The sequence below is a fragment of the Delphinapterus leucas genome, chromosome 11 (genome assembly GCF_059928025.1).
Source record: "Delphinapterus leucas isolate spDelLeu-1000000601 "Yukka" chromosome 11, BTC_Dleu_Yukka2, whole genome shotgun sequence".
Classification (NCBI taxonomy): Eukaryota; Metazoa; Chordata; class Mammalia; order Artiodactyla; family Monodontidae; genus Delphinapterus; species Delphinapterus leucas.
In genome coordinates this window covers 10,390,779-10,411,900 of record NC_143139.1, presented here as the reverse complement: position 1 = coordinate 10,411,900, position 21,122 = coordinate 10,390,779, and positions in this window count along the sequence as shown.

The window sequence follows — 21,122 nt, the reverse complement described above, 5'->3', positions numbered from 1 at the left end:
ATAAAGCTGTTATGGACATTCATGTACAAGTTGTTGTCTGGATATATCCTTTCACTTCTCTTGCCCAAATACCGAGGTGGAGAATGGCTAGGTCATATGGTACAATATTATCTTCTGAGTAGATCCTAAATAAATAGAGATTGTGTTTGGAGAAAAGCATGATATATGTGAACTCCTACATATAGTTCTCTTGATGCCTGTAAGTATTTATCATGGAACCAAAAACAAAAAAATCATACCTTCTTTTTCTTTCCTTGTATTATGATAATGATAGAAAATATTTGCTTTTGTGTTACACAAGGGAATTTACAAAATGCCTTTGCATATATTATCTTAACATATCCTCTTAACAAATAATTTCTTCTTCTGTTTCTCCAATTCACTCCAACTGATTACTCTCCCTACACAACAGTAACATCTCCAAGACTGAATAAAATATTCTAGATGTGTTCTCAAAAGAACTACATGTTCCTATGACTAAGTCGCTTTGCTGTGCACCTGAAACTATCACAACATTTGCTATATTGACATTGATAATCGGCTATACCCCAATACATAATAAAAAGTTTTTTTTAAAAAAAGAGCTACGTGTTCAAATTGCTTTTGCTCCCTTGTTTCTCAAACCCTAGGTCATGCCCCCTTACCAAAGGCTACATTGTCCCCACCTCAAAAGTGAATCAGCAAGATGTAGACCAGATCCCCCATATGCCTGCTCTTGGCTGCTGTCTTCTTTCTCTCTCTCATTTCCACGCCTGTAGAGACTCATCAATCCCTAACGCTGCAGTTTTTATCTTACAAACTTCATATCTGGACTCTAACTCATTCACAGATATCTCCACTAAGAAGATACAGAAACTGCAATCCCCAAACCCTGAATCATCTTACCATGTTGTTTAAGTTAGAAAATAGTATTATTTGGGAGATGCTCTCAAAAACTAGCCTTGCATGTTTACTCTTTTATGCCAGAAATCATTCTACTCAATTGTTGTAGAAAATTTTAGTGACACCTTTAGAATCATCACTCCAACAATCTCATCCACTCTCTCTCCATCCCCTTCTGCCCTACCTTCTGCTTTCTTGCTGCCGTTTCTCTCTTCACTCTTCCAATTTCTTCTAAGGTTTGGAGAAAACTCAAAGACTATAGGAGAGAATTCTAAAAAGAGTGTTTGGCTTTGGGACAATTGGTTTCCCCACTGCAAAAGCTATATTATATTCCTCCCTACACAAAAATATAATTTAATGTAGATTTTAAAATTTTTAAATAGAACTACCAAAGCACTGAAAATATGGAATTCAAAAAGTAATATTAGGGGACTTCCCTGGTAGTGCAGTGGTTAAGAATCTGCCTGCCAATGCAGGGGACATGGGTTCGAGCCCTGCTCAGGGCAGATCCCACGTGCTGCAGAGCAGCTGAGCCCGTGGACCACAACTACTGAACCTGCGCTCTAGAGCCTACAAGCCACAACTACTGAGCCCACGTGCCACAACCACTGAAGCCTGCGTGCCGAGAGCCCGTGCTCCGCAACAAAAGAAGCCACCCCAATGAGAAGCCTATGCACGGCGATGAAGAGTAGCCCTCGCTCACCGCAACTAGAGAAAGCTGTGCACAGCCACAAAGACCCAACGCAGCCAAATAAATAAATAAATAAATAATTTTTTTTTTTAAGTGAAAATATTTCTGCTTAAAAAAACAGGTAGGTCTTCCCTGGTGGCGCAGTAGTTGAGAGTCCGCCTGCTGATGCAGGGGACACGGGTTCGTGTCCCGGTCCTGGAAGATTCCACATGCCGAGGAGCGGCTGGGCCCATGAGCCATGGCCGCTGAGCCTGCGCATCCGGAGCCTGTGCTCCACAGCGGGAGAGGCCACAGCAGTGAGAGGCCTGCGTACCACAAAAAAAAAAAAAAAAAAAGGTAATATTAGATTGGGAGATGTCTTCCTAAGCAAACATAACACTTAGAATGAAAAAAGAAAATTATTGATAGATTGACTATGTAAATTTTCCATTTCTGTATGTGAAAGATATCATAACAAAGTTAAAAATTAAGAGGCAGCTTGGGAGAGAATAATTGCAATATATATATAAGGGGAAAGATTGTTACTCTTTTTCTTTTTAAACAATGAAACAGGCAACACCTTTAATTTACTTTATTTTGGGCTGCGTTGGGTCTTTGTTGCTGCACGTGAGCTTTCTCTAGTTGCAGCGAGCAGGGGCTATGTTTTGTTGCGGTGCATGGGCTTCTCATTGCGGTGGCTTGTCTTGTTGCAGAGCATGGGCTCTAGGCGCTCAGGCTTCGGTAGTTGTGGCACGTGAGCTCAGTAGTTGTGGCCTGTGGGCTCTAAGGCACGTGGGTTTCAGTACCTGTGGTTCATGGGCTTAGTTGCTCTGCGTCATATGGGATCTTCCCAGACCAGGTATTGAACCCGTGTCCCCTGCATTGGCAGGCGGATTCTTAACCACTGCACCACCAGGGAAGTCCCAGATTGCTACTCTTAACATATAAAAAGCTCCCTACATTGTATTGTACCCTTAAGATTTGTGCATTTTACTGTACGTAAATTTTACTTCAAAAAATAGAAAGGACTGTAAATGAATATCAAAGTCTGTTATTGATAAACATCTGGAGTATTTAGTGTATGGATATCAACAACTTAATTTTGAAATGCACAAAAATAAGGTGGCTTGATAAATGAATAAAGGGATGGATAGATGGAAAGATAAGTGATAAAGTAAGTATAGCAAAATGTTAAGTATCAAGTCTAGATGGTGGGTGTGTGGATGTCTACTACACAATTCTTTCAACATGTCTGTATGCTTGAAATTTTTCATAATAAAATGTTGGGGGAAAGTCCTTAAAAAGGAATAAGAAAATACATGCAACTCCTAAGAAGAGTAAACAAGGAAATTTACAGAAATAATTTCTTTGAAATAAAGAAAAACAAACGGACAAATAAAAAAGGATGTTCAATCTCACTTGGAATCACCAACAACTTATAAAGCTTGATAACATGCAACAGAAATACATACACATGGGGAAAAATATATGTTTAAGGACATTTATTGATTTTTTTGTTTAATATAGAAATTGTTTTAAAAAGAAAAGAAAGGGAAAAAAAGAAAAGAAACAAGCTAAACACCCCTCCCTGGGGAAATGTTTAAATTAATGACAATGTGTCCATGGTACAGAACCTTAGGCAGCAGCACAGAAGAGGTAGCTTAGGGTGTACTGACATGAGATCTCCAAGGTCTATTGTTCATCAGAAAAATGAACATCACAGAGAGAATTGTATAAAATGACCATTTACATTAAAAAAAAACAATAGAACTATGAATGTATGAAGATGCACAGAAAAAAAAAATGTCCCCAAAGATGGTCAATCTCTGATTCATCTTAGGAAACAGTGAAATTGGAGGGAGGGGAAAAGACATTAGAAGGACATTTAAGCTTCTACCCTGTAGACTCCCATCTTACCCGGACTTTTTACAACAAGTAAGCAATACTTTGGTAACTTTTTAAATTACCTAAATTGATCCAAGATGCTAGTAATGACTATTATCTAAATATTCCTAAAACACCCTGTGGAAGTTGCAAAATTCGGACAAGAATCCACATATTTTTCCTGCCTAACATCAAAAGCCTGAAGTCTTGCAGACAAAACATCTGGTGATCTTTTAAGAGATTTTTCTTTTCTTTTCCTCTGAATGTCTTAGCATTCATGTCTATTAAGCCAAATGGTCACAAGCCTATAAACCATGTGAAAGTTCTTTCTTCTCCCAATTACTTCGCCCGAGGGTTTAACCCAACCCCGGACACAGAGCCTGATCCCAATAGAAGCTCCGTTGAGAGAAAAGGGTTCTTAAATATAGTGGAACGTATTCTGAGCTAAATGCCAAAGAGTAGATGGGTCAGGGAGGGGGCATTTTACAAAAACACTGCAAGCCAAAGGAAAGAGAGGCAAAGATGATATGTGAGAAGAAACAGGAAGAAGATGGAAGTAGAGAACAGAGAGTGAGGAAAGGGTTTTGATTTTAAAGGTTGAAACATTCTGATCCGTGAAAGAATTCAAGAGGAATTTCACCACCTAGGCTCACATGTGTATTTGCACATATGGCTCCATTCAGGAAGCCAGAAGAGACTTTCTGGAGGCAGACAGAATGGTAAATCATTTAAGTGAAGTTTCTAGCTATGCAGATATGCAGACATGGGTAGAGGAGCAGAAGAGCTGAGTTGGGATACACTCTCTGAAAGATTATATGCCCATGACGAACAGGCTCCCTGCCCACGAAGACCCTCAGAGCTTTCCACAGATATTTTGTCATGAGTAGGGAGGACATTCAGCTTCTTGCCCCTCTGTGACTTCTCTGGTGCAGACTAGATGGCTTGCATCTGGAATCCAGCAAAAAAACCTGTGTCCAGGTGAAGAGGTAATGTAACTGGTACCAGAATGCCATTCCCAGAGCTTGTGTCTCATTACCTCTGCTGAAGGAAAAACTCCCCCTGTACTTTTGAGGGAGGCAGGGGTGCCCTGGTCAGTAGTATGTCCTCATGTTAAACCTCAGTTCACTCAACCCACATGTACTGGGGACTTAATTAATGCCAGACACTGCTCTTTGCTGTGGAAACGCAAAAATGAGTGGCACGACCCTCTCCCCAAAAATCTCACAGTCTGCTGAGTAAATATTTACAATACAATGGATGTTTGTAAAAGGTACAGTGCCAGTACAAAGTCAACAGAGATCAACTGCTGGGGAAGGGAAGAGACAAGCCCAGTGTCACAGAAAGTGAGCACTGAGCTGCACTTTTAAAATGAGTAGAAGCTCAAGAGAATGAGAAGATAAGCCAAAGACTGGGAGAAAATATTTGCAGAAGACATATCTGATGAAGGACTGTTATCCAAAATACACAAAGAGCTCTTAAAACTCAAGAATAAGAAAAGAACAACCCGACTAAAAACTGGGCAAAAAATCTTATCTGACACCTCCCCAAAGAAGATATACAGATGGCAAGTAAGCACGTGAAAAGACGCCCCACATCATATGTCGTCAGGGAAATGCAAGTTAAAACAACAATGAGATACCACTACACGCCTATTAGAATGGCTCAAATCAAAAACTGACAACACCAAATGCTTGCAAAGATATGGAGCTAAAAGAACCCTCATTCATTGCTGGTGGGAATTCAAAATGGTACAGCCACCTTGTTTTTTTGTTGTTTTGTTTTGTTACTTGTACTTTGCTTCATTTATTGAGGTTTTTAGCTGTGTTCATGAAAGCCTCTGTGAAACTTCGTGCAAGTATAGCAGAACTGAGGAGAGGGCCATTCTCCTAGCCTGTCACCACTACACCACAGCCCACAGGTAGAGCCACTTTGGATGACCGTTAGGCAGATCCTTATAAACCTAAACATACTTTTACCAAATAATCCAGCAATCACAGTCCTTGGTGTTTACCCAAAGGAGGTGAAAATACATGTCCACCCAGGAACCTGCACACAGTTGTTTACAGCAGCTTTATTCATAATTGCCCAAACCAGGAAACCACCAAGATGTCCTTCAGTAGGTGAATGGAGAAACAAACTGTGGTACATCCAGAAAATGGAATATTACTCAGCACTAAAAAGAAATGAGCCATCAAGCCATGAAAAGACATTGAGGAACTTTTAAATGTATATTAGTAAATGAAAGAAGCCCATCTGAAAATCCTACATACTGTGTGATTCCAACAATATGATATACTGGAAATGGTAAAACTAGAGACCGTAAAAAGATCAGTGGTTGCCTGGGTTTGGTGGAAGAGAAGGATGAATAGGCAAAGCACAGAGGATGTTTTAGGGCTGTGAAACTACACTGTATGATTCTACAGTGGTGGATACATGTCATTAGACATTTGCCAAAACTCATAGATTGTACAATACCAAGAATGAACCCTAATGTACACTATGGACCTTGGGTGATAATGATATATCAATGTTGGTTCATCAGTTATAATAAATGTACCATTCTGGTGTGGGGCATTGATACTGGAGGAGGCTAGGAAGGGAAAGCACGGAGTATATGGGAACTCTCTATAACTTCCACTCAATTTTGCTGTAAATCTAAAACTGCTCTAAAAAATAAAGTCTATTTAAAAGGAAAAAAATGGGACTTCCTGGTGGTCCAGTGGATAAGACTCCACACTCCCAATGCAGGGGGCCCAAGTTTGATCCCTGGTCGGGGAACTAGATCCCGCATGCTGCAACTAACACCTGGCTCAGCCTAAATGAATAAATATTTTAAAAATAAATAAATAAAAGGGGGCTTCCCTGGTGGCGCAGTTGTTGGGAGTCCGCCTGCCGATGCGGGGGACGCGGGTTCGTGCCCCGGTCCGGGAAGATCCCACATGCCGCAGAGCGGCTGGGCCCGTGAGCCACGGCCGCTGAGCCTGCGCGTCCAGAGCCTGTGCTCCGCAACGGGAGAGGCCACAGCAGTGAGACGCCCGCGTACCGCAAAAAAAAAAAAAAAAAAAAGAATAAATAGATAAATGTCCTGAGATTTCAACAACAACAAAAATGATAATTATATTTGATGAGTTGGGGAAAGGCAGATTATGAATGTAAAGCACTGAGCCTTGAGAATAGTACATTGTAAATTCCCAGTACACGTTGGCTGCTACTACCATCCTCCTCTGCTTTGCCGTCCTCCTCATTATTGACAGCATTCCAGAAAGGGGGAATGTGTTTAAGGCACAGAGACAGAAAACCACACAAAGCTGTTGGGAGTTCACAAACAGTGTCACGTCTCTGGTACACCTGAATGGGGGCAAGAGAAGGAGACCACCCAGGTCTTGCCGAGCCATGATTACCCCCAAAGAACTTGGAGTTTCATCCCGAACCTAAACAGGGATAGTCTTCAGCAAGAGCGTCCATGAGATCAGATCTGCATTTCTGGAAGATTGGCGAGGGGAGCCAGGCCCGGGGCTGCTGCCATGGTCTAAGAGAGGAGAGCAGTGGGAATGGAGGCTGAAGTGGTAGCACCGATAGACTTTTGAGACCGCTTAGACGTTAGAGGTGAGGGAGAAGAAGAGAGAGGCAGCTAGGATGGTCTTGGGTTTCTGGTTTTAGTGAACAAGAATGATGGGGTCAGTAAGGGGAGGCACGGGTTGGGACAGGGCAGTGAGATGGGGGGAAGTGAGCAAAGGGCATAAGAGTTCTCTGCTCTTGAGCACTTCCTGGATGGCCGTGGCCATCATGGCACCACCGATGATGGACAGAGGCAGAATTTAGGAAGCACTGAACATGGTCCTGCCACTCTGCGAGGCTTCTGCCTGCATCATCTCATTTAATCCTTCCACCAACTTTATGAAAGAGATATTGTCATTATCCTTTTTTTTTACAGAGGAGGAAACTGAGGCTTACAAACTTGCCTAAAGTCACACAGTAAGTGGTGGAGCAGAGATCTACACACCTGTCTCCTTGACCGCAAAACCCACATCCCCTAAAGCAAAACACTCCACGGACGCGGTGAATCAACATCACCTCTGGCCCTTTCTCCTCCGTGTGACCTAGAGACACATGGCCTTGTCTTCCTAGCAGAGCCAGTCCCCATCTGGATGCATAGCTAGGAGAGAGAGCTCCCTCCCCTTAGGTGGGGACCCCTGGGCATGGTGCAGCCTACACAGCTGAACATGGGGTCCCTGTGCCCCATTTCCTAAGCACGGTTCCCTTGCTGTCACCCTGGGGCAGGATAGGGCCCATCTGAGGACACCATAAATCCATGAAGACATTTCAGCAGCTATAAGGGTCACGTTTCACTCTGGTTAAATGACACTTCCCAGAGGAGTGCTCCTTTTCTGCACATACTGCTACTTCCCTTGCCTGGGTGGGATGCACTGTCCTGGGAACTACATAAGCCCTGGCGACAAAGTGGGGTTTTTATTAAAAAAAAAAGTAGAACTAGGGGTAAAAATTGGACCAAGAAGAAATAAATGATGGATGTACATTTGGCACCTTTGTAATGAAAACCTTTGGGACTGTGAAATTTGCTTTCCTCAGCAATGTGGAGCAATGAAAATTGCTACAGTTAATTAATGGCTGTGACTTTTAGCATAGCAGTTTCCAAATGCCAGTCCTTGGGCCAAGTAAGTCCACGATGAAGTGTCACGGCAAGATGAAATGGGAAAAATAAGGGCAATGCAATGTGCTTGTGTAGGTGGAGACGTATACTATGTAGATTACATAAATTTATCCACGTCTGCATAACTTTTCCAATTGCCTTTCTTGGGAAGAACTCTCCTTTCTTCTGAGACTATTATCTTCCAATTTTGAGAGTACTTTTTACACTCCAAGCAGCAACGCCAAGATTCTGGAACAACGATTGCAGTTAGCAAACCTTGTTTAATCATTTAACCGACATTCATTAAACATCTACTGTCTGCCGAGCTCTGGGGATGTCCCGGAAAACAAGATCAACCAACTGCTGCTCTCACAGAGCTCACCCAGCGGAAAAGGAGGGTGCTGGTGATGTCATAAGGAGCAGAAGGAATACTGTGAAGGAGAACACAGGGTGTTACAGGAGCACATGCCGGGCAAACTGGCCTCACTGGAGCTCTGGGAAGGCTTCGCTGAGAAAATGGCACTTAGGCTGAGCCCTGCAGGATGCGTAGGAATTAGCTGGGTGAAGTGACCCCGAGTAGCAGCAAAGGATGAGGTATTTCTGAGGAATGGGGGAAAGTGAGTGAGGCTCAAGCGCTAGGTGACTGGCTATGTCACAGGAGCACTTTACTGGTTTACATGTAGATAGGCTACGGCTAAGAAAGGAAAGTTCCCCTGCACAGGGTAAGCCAGAATCAAACCCATGCACCGTGTCTCCAGAAGATGCTCCCAACTGCTTGCAGCAAAGTCAGGTTCTAAATGTGGGACTGCACACTCTCACGCACTGTTTGATAGGTAATGTGTCCAATGGGTAAGATGCTGTAACTAGCTGGCAAGGCTGGGCAAACAGGTCATTCTTCTGACCGCTCTGTGCTTCGTTTTTTCTTGTGTGTAAAATAAGAGGGTTAGACCGTACAAACTACTATATATAAAATAGATAAGCAACAAGGACATACTGTTGAGCACAGGGAATTATACCCATTATCTTGTAACAACCTAAAATGGAGTATAATCCGCAAAAATACTGAATCACTATGCTGTACAGCTGAAACTGACACAATATTGTAAATCAACTATACTTCAATAAATAAAGTAATTAATTGAATTAAATAAGAGGGTTGGATTAAATAAGCTCTAAGGTCTGCCCTGGGCAAAACATTCCATAATGAGAAATGCAGAATAGCATTTGAAAATTGAGGTCAGGGTGGTAGGTGTTGCATGTGTGTTATCAAAAATCCTCATCACAGCCCCATGAAATAGGTGTTGTTACTACCATTTTACAGATGAGAAACTGTGAGACAGAGAGCAAAAGTTCCAAGGTCATGCTCGAGTACACAGCAGATCCAGGATTCAAACCCAGTTCTGTTTGATTCCCAAATCCATGCTCTCTCCATCAAACCGAGCACACTACCATCAAGTTTTACGATGCTCTATGACTTAGCGGTTGCTGCATCAGTATTCTTCAGCCTGGCATTCAGAGTCTCTTCTGTGCCACTCTTCCCCTTGGCTCTAATCAGACTGGCCTCCGGGCTGGCCCAGTATCGCCATCACCCGGCAGCACTCTGCTCATGCTCTTCATCTTCGATCTCCCCATCACCTTCTCCCTCTCCCACTGGAATGAAATCAAGTCAGCAACTGGACGATGACCCAGAAACAAAACACACTGGACATGGTCGTACAAGCACATGGGAGGAGATGTTACAGGAGAGGATATCTGAAGCCCAACTAGGCCTTCAGAGTAGCCTTAGTAGAAGGAATGACAGCACTAAAGCTCTTGGTAGGCAGGTCACTGTCGGGAGTTCCCGCAACTGCGACAACTGCACCAAGTACAGTGGGGTAGAAGACACACAGATCCACGCATGATGCTGACCCAGAGTGGGCCGGAAAATGGCAGGGGAATCCCTGAATTGGGTCAAGTACCAAGACAGGCACTTCAGCCATGAGAAAAACAAGGCAAGAAACACCACAAGAATGGAGGCCAAGGTTGGGACTTGGCTCCAAAGGGCATAAAAGGAGCCCAATCATTGATGAGTGATGCCTCATATGAGCCAGACAAGCAACAAAATTTCCCAAATTGGATGAGGGCTGGTCCCAGGTGTTGGAGCAAATCTGAGTCTGATATCTTGGACGGGGAACCAGTGAGACCATTTCAAGGATCTTGGCTGCTTTGGTTCTAATCCTACCCCTGAAGCTTACTAGCTGGGTAATCTTGAGACAGTAATGAGAGACAGTTCTCCTTGGGTCTCTCATAAGTTTGCATGTCTTATGAGAGAGGCACTGACTACTCTTTGTTCCAGATTTATCTTTTCAAAGACATTGGTATAATAAACAGCCTTGGAAGACAGAGTCTCCCTTCGGAACAAAAATCAAGGCTTTTGCCCCCCATTATAAAAGATTTGGGTTCCCTAAGCTCAAGATTCCTCTTCTGTGATGAAACCCACTTCGTGTGCAGGTGTCATCTGGTCCACTTAGCATATTTCTCAACAAATTCTATTCCTTCCTTCCACCACCCATCTCAGAGAGGTGGTATAGGGATCATAAAAAGAACTCACTGTAAATGGTAATGTGCTCCATTATTATAATTATTATTAATGATACAAATTCTACAATTTTTTCAAGTCCCAGCTCATGTCTGGATCTCCATGATGACCTTCCCCAGCGCTCCGGGACAGAGGCTAGTCACATAATCTATACATATTGTCAAACATTTTTATACTTACTTCTTGAGTGCTATTTTTAACTCCTGGGCTTTATTATTAGTGTTTGAGGGCAGGGACAATATCTCCCACCTCTTTTAGATCAGGCATCTACCCTTAGCTTTATGGTAAAGATGCCCAGTAAACACTTGTAAATTGATAAGTCTCATATGTCACCATTCTACATACCTATTACCAGAAGAAGCTTAAGAAAAGTCAATAGGAAGGAATGTTAATTTGTTTTTAATTAGTTTTACTGTCTCTGTGATACAAGTTTTGTAGCCTGGAGAGAGGGCAGGCTGTTAAAAACTGTTTGTGGGATGACAAGCCCATTGAACTTATCTGAAAGGCTGATTTAGCAGTTCATGTGTTATAGGATATTTACATCAAGGATATTATTAAGCACAGACTTAAGTATTTAAATATGCAAAGCAGAATACAATAATTCATATAAGTTCTTTCCAACAACTCATCATGTGGAACAGACCACCTGCCCGCCCACAGGAAACCGTCAGGGTCAAACTTCAGAAGCCACATCTTCACACTGTTCCTGGGATCTCTGAGCCACAAGGTGTGTCACCTATTCAAAAAAGATGTTAATGGAATTAAGTTCTGAGCTATTATGGTCGGCAAGCAATAACTCTTATGAGCAAAAGCAAAGCTAAGGCAATAAGAACCAAAATTAAGCAGATACAACAAATAGTTATCATGCTATTGACATCATTATACATGTTCAGGGTATCCAGTGAGTTTCTTTTCTCCGAGATACTTGTCCTGCAAGATGGATAGAGGTACCTTGGTCACGGCCTGATCATCTAACAGCCATGCATCTCAGACACATGATTTATGAAGTGCTGAGAATGTTCTCTCAATGAGTTATGCTAAGATGCTAAATTGTTTCTTCAGGGTCACCAGTACAAATCCAAAATGCTATTGCCATTGGGTATGACAGTCCACAAAGTAATATGAGCCTATCATTTCACAAACCTGCAAAGGAAGATTTGCACTCCCCAAAAGTGCCCAAATGTGGAAGTCTATCAGTGTTAGAATCTGACATCGTGTCAGCATTTTCATCTCCTGTGAGCAGAGAGAACTGAGAAGGTTCTACAAAGAGAATCCTCCTGTCCCCTTATCTCCTGTGTTCTGGTCTGAAGTGTAGACCATCCGCCATGTTCCCTAACATGGATTTTTCAAAAACACCAGGATTCTCAGGGAATGTTACAACCTGTGAAATCATGTATGTAACGTGTCTGATTCATTATAAGAACTCACCGAATGTTAATTCACTTCTCTCTGTCCTTCTCCCTAAAGAAACCAGAAATTAGGAATAAGAATGTGCCACCAAACCCAAGAGAGCAGTGACAGAGACTACAGATCACTTCATCAAATGCTTCCTCCATCCCACCAGCCACGTGTGGGACAGAGGGCAAGAGGAAACCCAGGCACGTCTGTTGCCACTGGAGATGGGAACACACATCTTTGAAAGTCTGTGCTGTGAAGAGATTCTCCCAGATTAATAGATCCTAATCTTCCCAAGAGGTTCAGGTTATCCCTAGGCAGATGACACACCCTATTGAGAGTGTTCATGTGACCATCAGGAAATGGAATTTTAGCATCTCTTTCTTTCACCAGAGCATGAGGGGTTTGCAATGTGATTGAATGCAGCCTTTGACCATTCACGGTTGTGCGTGTGACAACCTCTAAATCACCCACTATGTATGCTGTAGGGAAGCAAAATTTGCCACCCCAAAATATGCCTTTTTGGCCTGAGGATTAATTTAGGCTGATTATTTTTAAGAAACAGAAGACTCAGGAGCTCTGACCTTCCCCATAATTTCCTAAAAGAATTTAGATAGAAGGCCTGTTCCTGGAATAGAGCTGTCACTAGAGGGATCTGCAGAGAGTAAGGGCTAAGTGTAGTGGGGAAGCTCAGCAGGGCCTGGGGATCAGAGTCCACTCTGTATCCCACTGTCTCTGGATGGCCCAGCAAACATTCATTTACCAAACATTCGCTTTACTAACTCCATGTGAATTGCTTTCCTCCCCTTCCAAATCCCAAACCCCTATCCCCAACATTTTCTTTCGTCTTTAGCCGAAGGTAGTATTGAAGGGGAGGGCTTTGGCCAACATTGTGGTGAGTTATCCCATTTTCCTGGGTCTCTTCCATGTATACTTGTTATTAAACTTTTGTTTGATTTTTCTCCTGCTAATCTGTTCCATGTCAATTTCATTCTTGGACCAGCCAGAAGAACCTAGAAGGGTGGAGGAAAACTTCCTCCCCAACAATGCAGTCACGCCCATGCAGGCGGCCAGGCCAACCACGCTGCCCAGAGCTGGGACCAGAACAGACCTCCAGCACCTCCTTGATTAAGGAACTTTGCAGAGTTAATTAAAAATCAGAAACAATGGGACTGATTTCACAAATCAATATATCGTTGTTGTTTTTGCTTATGCCTGAGAGGTGAAATTCTAACCATGGGCAAGTCAAAACACTCTCTACATAAATTAAGTACAATTATGTCTGACTGCAGATACAGAAATATCAAGTATAAATAGCTGTGAGATCTTAAGATGAAAGGTCCAGTTCTCTTTGCTGTTTGTGATGTGATTTTGCAGGAATCCCATGTTACTGCCCTTTTCCTCTTTTGGCCTGTACCTTCCTCTTCTCCCATCAGAGGAAATGGAGCTGGAAGGAGTGCTCAGAGCCTTTGTCTCTGGTTTGCCAGAAGGGAAGGAAAAAAAAGAATGGAAAGGAGACTCTGGGTTGAGCTTTGAAATTTAAAGATTACTTAGAATAAGCCCTTAAAGCCCAAACTTCAGATAACGAGCAATTACTACAGATAACGAGCTGTGTCAGAATGACTTCTTGTACCTGCCATACAAATGTCCAGAGTTTTAATGATTGTTTTGGCTTCATTTACTCAAGGGTCTTGGAATTCTTTAACATGAAAGGCCCCAGGAGACAGAAAGGGATTAAATGACAGGCTTTCCATGTTATTATCCTCCCACAGAGACACCTGCAACCTGGAAGGCAAACGTGAGTCTCCAGCCTGAAGCACTCAGGTGAGTTGTAGTTTTTGCTGCTTCAGAAAAGTTCTCCAGGAGTGACCAACAGCACCAAGAAAAAAGGGCAGCAGAGAGAGTAACAGCACTTATAACACTAATAGCATGGGGGAGACTTACTTGTCACCAGGGGCTCTCCTCAGCACCTTTAATTCCATCCTGACGACAGCAATATGATTTTACATTTTCCAGATGAGGAAACTGAGGTACGGAGATTAAGTAACTTGCTCGAGTTTAGACATCTTATAAGTGGTACAAGACAGGATTTGAATCTAAGTCTGAGTCTGGAAAGTAAGCGTTGACAGAAAGTCAGCCAAAACTATTTAATCCTGTGCATTTCGTAAAAGGCTTGACCAGCTCAGGTGACCCTGGGCCCCTGTTCCTCCTTCTGCACCTGTAGTCTCATCACTGATGCCTGCCAACCCTTGCCCGCCATGTCCAAGAAAGCACGTGGAAGGAAGCTCAGGAAAATAAGAGGGTATCTGCTGAGCATCTGTTCCTCGGGTCTGTCTAAGAAGCTGCTGTGTCAGGCCGGGTTGAGAGATCTAATAGCTACAGGCAGAAGGAGAACTGCTTTTGGCTCCGGGCAGACACTTTCAAATACAGACAAAGTGGAGCTCTTTCAGAAGAGCAGCCCGGAGGGCAAAAGACCCAGAGGCTACACCAAATAAGGAATTGCTGAAGGAACTAGAGAGATTTAGCCTGAGGAAGAAAAGACTCAGTAGACGGGAGAACTATCTTCAAACATCAATCTGTTCTTGTGGGAAGAAGGATGAGGTCCTGCCTGATGGCTCAATGGAGAGAATCTACACAAAGGCAAAGAAGCTGATTTCAGCTAATGCTCAGAGCTGTCCAGAGACTGCTGCACTGCTGAAACCGAGCAGGACCCTGTGGGGCCCTCCTGGGTACAAAAGACTTTCCATGTCTCAGTTTCTTGTTTGTAGGGGAAAGACTTCAGCCTCCTACCTTCTCTGCATTCCAAAGGGCAAATTCAAGCAGTTACTAATTATGGAAGTAAGGGAGTATGGAAACAAAGGAGAAGCAGTCAAGAAACAATAGTGCAACGATGGGGCAGGATCCAGGCCCTCCTCAAGGGATATGCATAAAAATATCTTTGAGTCCTTCTGCAGGAACTAAGGATCCCGCCCAGGAGGAGGATAGTAACTTCAGGCTGAGCACAAGTGCAAGATCCCTAGAGTACCACCCTGTTACCTCACCACCAACCAATCAGAAGAAAGTCACACACCCTGCAGCCCTCACTCCAAATGTTGCCTATAAAAACTCTGCTCCAAAAACCATTGCAGAGTTCAGGTTTTTTTGAGCACCAGCTGCCCATTCTCCTTGCTTGGCCCTGCAATAAAACTTTCTCTGATCCAAACTCTGACATTTTGGTTTGCTTGGCCTCACCATGCGTCAACACACAAACTTGCATTCAACAACACTGCCTAGTCTTAGTAAAGGTACTTAAGTACAAACTAGAAGACCACTGGCATCCTCGTCAGTAATGCATCCTTCCACTCTCAAATGAGTCCTGGTTTGGGTCTAATTGCTACCAGAAGGGGGACCCCTTCCAGGGCCCAAGAGTGGGGTCTTGTCTAACACTCGGAAGTGAATTATCTGAGGAGACACATGTACTGACAAAGCAAAAGACTTTATTGGGAAGGTGCGCCCAGGGAGAGAGCAGTGGGGTAAGAGAACCCAGGAGAACTGCTCTGCCACGTGGCTCACAGTCTCAGGCTTTATGGTAGTGCGGTTAGTCTTCCTGGTTGTCTCTGGCCAATCATCTTGCCCATGCCCATATTTGGTCCAATTCAAGACCCTTCCTGGTGGTGCACACCTCTCTCAGTCAAGATGGTTTCCAGCGCAAGGGTTTCTGGAAGGTTGGCAGGACATATTATGGGCTGGCGTCTCCTCCCTCCTTTTGGCCCCTCCCGAATTCTCCTGGCTGGTTTCCCAGCAGCAGCATCATGTTCCTTATCAGGACCTCCTGTTGTGAGACAGCTCACGCAAGCAGTTATCATCGCGCCTGGCCAAGGCAGGCAGTTTCAGTCAATGGTTCCCTAACAAAATTACTGGTCACCAGAAGGAGGGAACAGAGCCCTTTGGCTCCCAGATAACTTGGGCAGGTTCCAAAACATTTCCAAGCTGTAATTTTTAAATCTGCATATACAAGATTTTTTGAGATAATAATCCTATGAATGATTTGTACCTACAGCGATTATACTTCGTACCTACTTTTCCAACATTTCCATTGTGGGAATGGAGCCTATTCCTTCACAGGCTTGCTCCACTTTCCTCTTTTTGTGAGTCCGCTGCCAGCAGAGAAAACAGTCCTGGAATGTTGTGCTGAATGGAAACGGCAGGAAAGCACTGTTTGACTTGGAATTCCGTAACATGTGGTAGACAGGGTAGAGGACAGACTGGGCTCTCTGAACAGGGTGTTCTTTGGGGTCTAGGGAACTTGGTGAAAGAATCTAAGTTCAAAACAAATGGGAGGGAAGAGCAGAAGGGATGAGCAGGGACCAGCCTGGTGTCCCGATGTGCCTGGCGGAAAACAACGTTTGGGATACAGTTGCCTTTGCCACACGGCAGCACTGCTTTGTTTTCCTTTGTGCCTTTTATTTTCTTAAGAAAATACATCACAAGCCTAGGGACTAAAATAGTAATATTTAATTATAGTGTATAGGGAGGGAGGAATTAAGAGAAAAAACAAGCAAAAAAGACAGAGTGAAAGACAGACTTATAAGAGACCTCAGTGAAAGAACATCACGTAGGAAGATGAAGTAAATAGATTTGTGTACAGTCTGGGTGCCAGGTCAGTGCTGCCTCAATCAGGGGTCTAGAGCAGAAGCTCGCTCAAGCTTCCTTCTAGTTCATGATACTTTGTTTATTGCAAAGAGGAATTTCAACTCCATGCAGTGTGAGAGAGCAGGGAGCATGTAGCTGGAGCCACCTTGTCCCTTAAATCCCCTCATCTCTTTGAGCCCCCAGGTCCACATGTGTCCACATGAAACTCTTAGGACAGCGGTTTCCAAGGCCTCTACCGACTCTGAAGTTCAGTGATTCTGTGATTAAATTGTAAAGGAAGTTATAATTGCCCTGGAAATGTCTTTCTCCGGGTAAAGTGAGAAGTGGAGGGAGTAGCAGGAAGGGAATTTGTTCATGAGTGTCTTGGAGTATTTGTAAAAAGGAACAGAGCAGATGAGAAATGTAAGCAGGGAAGCCTCTAGACTTTTCCAGAGGATCAATTACCTCTGTCTACTCACGTCTGATGATTACCAATGCGAGGGGCAAAAGCAATCTCAGATATACCCCTCTCTTCTGGAAATTTCCTCAAAAAATGAGGTGATGGGTAGTAATGGTCACAACCGATAATGTCCCTTCTCCTGAGGGACCTGGGGAGACATAATTGACCTATGGCGCATCAGCCAACGATTTTGTCATTGGCCAGGTCAAGTGTCACACTCCAAGGATGAGGTGTACACGTGGGTCACTCAACCCCAAGAGTTAAAGCAAAGACTCTGGAAGGAGAAGTCTGGAAAAATGTGGAAATACTTATAGAAGACTCTGGAAGCACCAGGAAGCCGGAACAGTGGGGCAATGGTTACCCTCCCACAAAGAAATTCTGTTCTGGGGTCCTCGACTGCACACCAAATACAGCCAGTTGCTGTCTAAATGTCTGCTCGTGGCCGCAGGCAACTCTGGGCAGAACAGTGACTGGTCAGTGCTGACAAATGAGTGCTGGAGCTGGGGGAACAGATTCATGCACACCTCCTGCTTCTGGAGAGCCAGGTTTGGGCCCTGGTGGCTTTGGAGAAATTGACAGCACAGTCTGTGAGCTGGAGGATGAGGGCCACTAAGCGGGCACAGCCCCTGAAGCGCTCTGGACAGCAGCCTCTCCTGGAAGCCAGTGGAGTGAGTACTCAGTGCTTCAGATGTAGCTGACTGTCATCTCTGGGCAAGAAGCCACCAAAAGGTGCCCGTGGGGGGGGTGACATCATAATAGTACCTGTGTGTACCCAATCCCGTGTATCAGTGTGCATAGCTTTTACGTATGCCTTCTCATCGGTGCTTAGGACAACCCCGTGAAGCAAATAGAACTGATATTATCACCCCATTTTACCTTCTTTTATATTTTTTAAAATTAATTTTTATTGGAGTATAGTGGCTTTACAATGTTGTGTTGGTTTCTACTGTACAGCAAAGTGAATCAGCTATACGTATACATATATCCCCTCTTTTTTTGGATTTCCTTTCCATTTAGGTCACCACAGAGCACTGAGTAGAGTTCCCTGCGCTATACAGTAACTTCTCAACCCCTGTTTTAAAAATGAGAAAATTGAGGCTCAAAGTGACCTAATGACACACTCCAGCTCCCACAGCTAGGAAGTATCAGAGCCTAGACTTTGGTGTCTAAATTAATGTAAGCCACCACTTCAAAAGAGAAAGAAAGGAGCCATAACCAGCCCTCTGGGCTTTGCTTCAGAATTTACTTTCATTCATACCGCTGTGGATGTAAGCCCCAGGGAGAAAAGCATGTGCGCACTCCTGAATAAGAGGCTCCCAATCCTGGCAAATCATTAGCATCTCCCCTGCTACATGTCCCCTGCACGCAATGCCCCAGAATCACACTGGGTGGAAATGTGAACCATTCCTGCCATGCCCCAACACCGATTAGTACTTAATGTATTGAACACCCACGCCGTCCTCACCAGGGCCCACCCAGCTCAATGGCCACCGAGAAAATGCTGTCTTTATTCTCAAGGAATTTACAGTCTTAGGAAGTAGAAGATGCATATCGAGTTACACATGGAGCAAAAGTCTTCACAAAATGCCGGGATTAGTAGAAATACCTGAAGTCGAAATATAGGTGGACAATGTCTCAACTGGGGAAAAATCATTAGGGCTTGGTCGTACTTCTATGTCTAAAGCTAATTGCCCGAACAAGCATATTTGCCTTTGCTCACTGTCATTAATAAATAAAAATGCATTTGCATATTTCACAGGCATGCTTCGATTTTGCGAGCCTTGTACCAACTACTACTGCTACTGTCAGTAAGATGATGCACAGTTCCTTTTAACCTTTTAAATCCCTTGTATGCCAATTATGACTCAATATAATCAGAGCTTCTACGAATGAGATGTTTACTCTATGCCTGGCACTATTAAATACTTTGTACTTGTTATCTCGTTTAATTTCCTCTAAGACCCTGTGAAGTAGCTGCTACTATCTCCACAGTTCAGACACAGAAACTAGACTAGATTTTGAACTTTGAACTAGACTAGTTCAGAGTTCTCTAAGTGGAAAAAGTAGATTAGAACCAAGATGTGTCTAAATCCAAAGTTCTTAAGAAGTTCACATTTCCTCATTTTAGCTTTACGACATCCTCATGAAATAAGTAGGAAAGATTTTATTAACCCCATTCTAGAGATGAGGAAACAGATTTCTTCAAAGTTTCAATGACTTAACCTAAGAGTTTTGGCACTAACCCTGCAATTCCATTCTACCTACCATCCATCCCGGCATCTTTATATAGTGCCAGCAACTACTTACGTCAAGAGGGAAAGCCAGAATATTATAATTGGCTTGGAGACTGAAGTAACAGCTGCATTTTTTAACCATGCATTTTTTAAACTGTTCTTTGCCACATGGGTAATATCACCTCCAAATGTTCAAATTCTACCCGTTACCCAGTAGAGAATGCAGATGGTTTAGAATCTTCACAGCCAAGATAGAAATGACCTACATTCAAGAAAACTCCTGTCCTGGACTCTCTCAAAGTCACATGATACCAGAGACAGTTGGAAACCTAAGCAGACTTAGTTATGTTGGAATCACTGATGACTTCACCAACTCCAAATTCCACCGGAATTCCTGTCCGCGAGCCCTGTCAATTCTGTTTGCCTCCATGGAGATTCACCTTCTCTGAACTTCTGCCATATTTGCTAATCACCCCAGTAAGTTGGGCAAAATGTGTGTCCAGGCCGTGCTTGCATAGAACTCCCCTTAGATCTGCCAATCCTACCACAACTTATCAGAAAGTCATGAATCACCATCTGTAAAGTCACATCCTCAAGGTCATCCTCATCAGTAAAATAATATTAATAAACCTACCTGGTTGCATTATGGGCATTAAATGAGACAATGAACCAAATTAATGATGAGGAGTTTAAGTGCATTAAATTTTATTAAGGGGAGTATGACTAATAAGTACATGCAATTGGATTTCTTTTTAAATTCTGAATTAGATCCTTTCTCAGTCAAATAATGATTTAAGAAAGAAAAAGACAAGAGGTAGGATTATTCATATAGTCAATTTGGATCACCTTGTGCCTGTGATATCTGGATGGATCAGAGAGAGATGGCAAGGTTGGGAACCACCTACCTTTCCGTATTAGAGGAAGGAAAGGCTTGCATGATGAGGTTGTATTTCGCAGACCTTTACTCTCAGTATCCCTACATATTCTATTTTTCTATGTTGTAAATTAAAAGCAATAAGGCTCAGGGAGGACACACCTTCCTGAAAGAATATGTAATGGGCTGGAGGGTGAGGACAGAAGTTGAAGAAAGTTCAGTTTCTACCACTGTGTTAGTTTCCTAAGACTCCTCTAACAAATTAACACAAAGCTTGAGAGCCTAAAACAGCAGAAATTTACTTTCCCAGATTTCTGGAGGCCACGAGTCTGAAGGTTGTTTCACTAGGCCAAAATCAGGATGTCAGGGGCCCACGCTCCTTCTGGAGCCTCAGGGGAGAATCCTCCCCTGCCTCTTCCAACTCCTGGTGTGACTGCCAGCATTCCTTGGCTTGTGGGACATCACTCCAGTCTCTGCATCCATGGTCACGTTGTCTCCTCTTCTCTTTGTGTCTAATCTCCCTCTACTCCCTCTTATAAGGATACATGTGATTGCATTTAGGGCCCCCCTGATGATCCAAGGTCATCTCCCTATCTCAAGGTCCTTAACTTCATCATACCTGAAAAGTCCTTTTTTAGCATATTAGGTGATATTCACAGGTTCCAGAGATTAGGATATCTAATATCCTCTTTTGCGGGGAGGAGTGCATTTTGAGGATATCACAACCACTTTATCTGCTCAACACCGCCCCCAGCACTGTTTACACCACTTTCGCCAGATCTTGGAGCTGCTGCTGACGAGGACTCTCCTTGACTTGAAGAGGTTTTTCTCCAGACCACCACACAAAAGTCTCAGATACTACGACAAGCTGGGTTCACTCAAT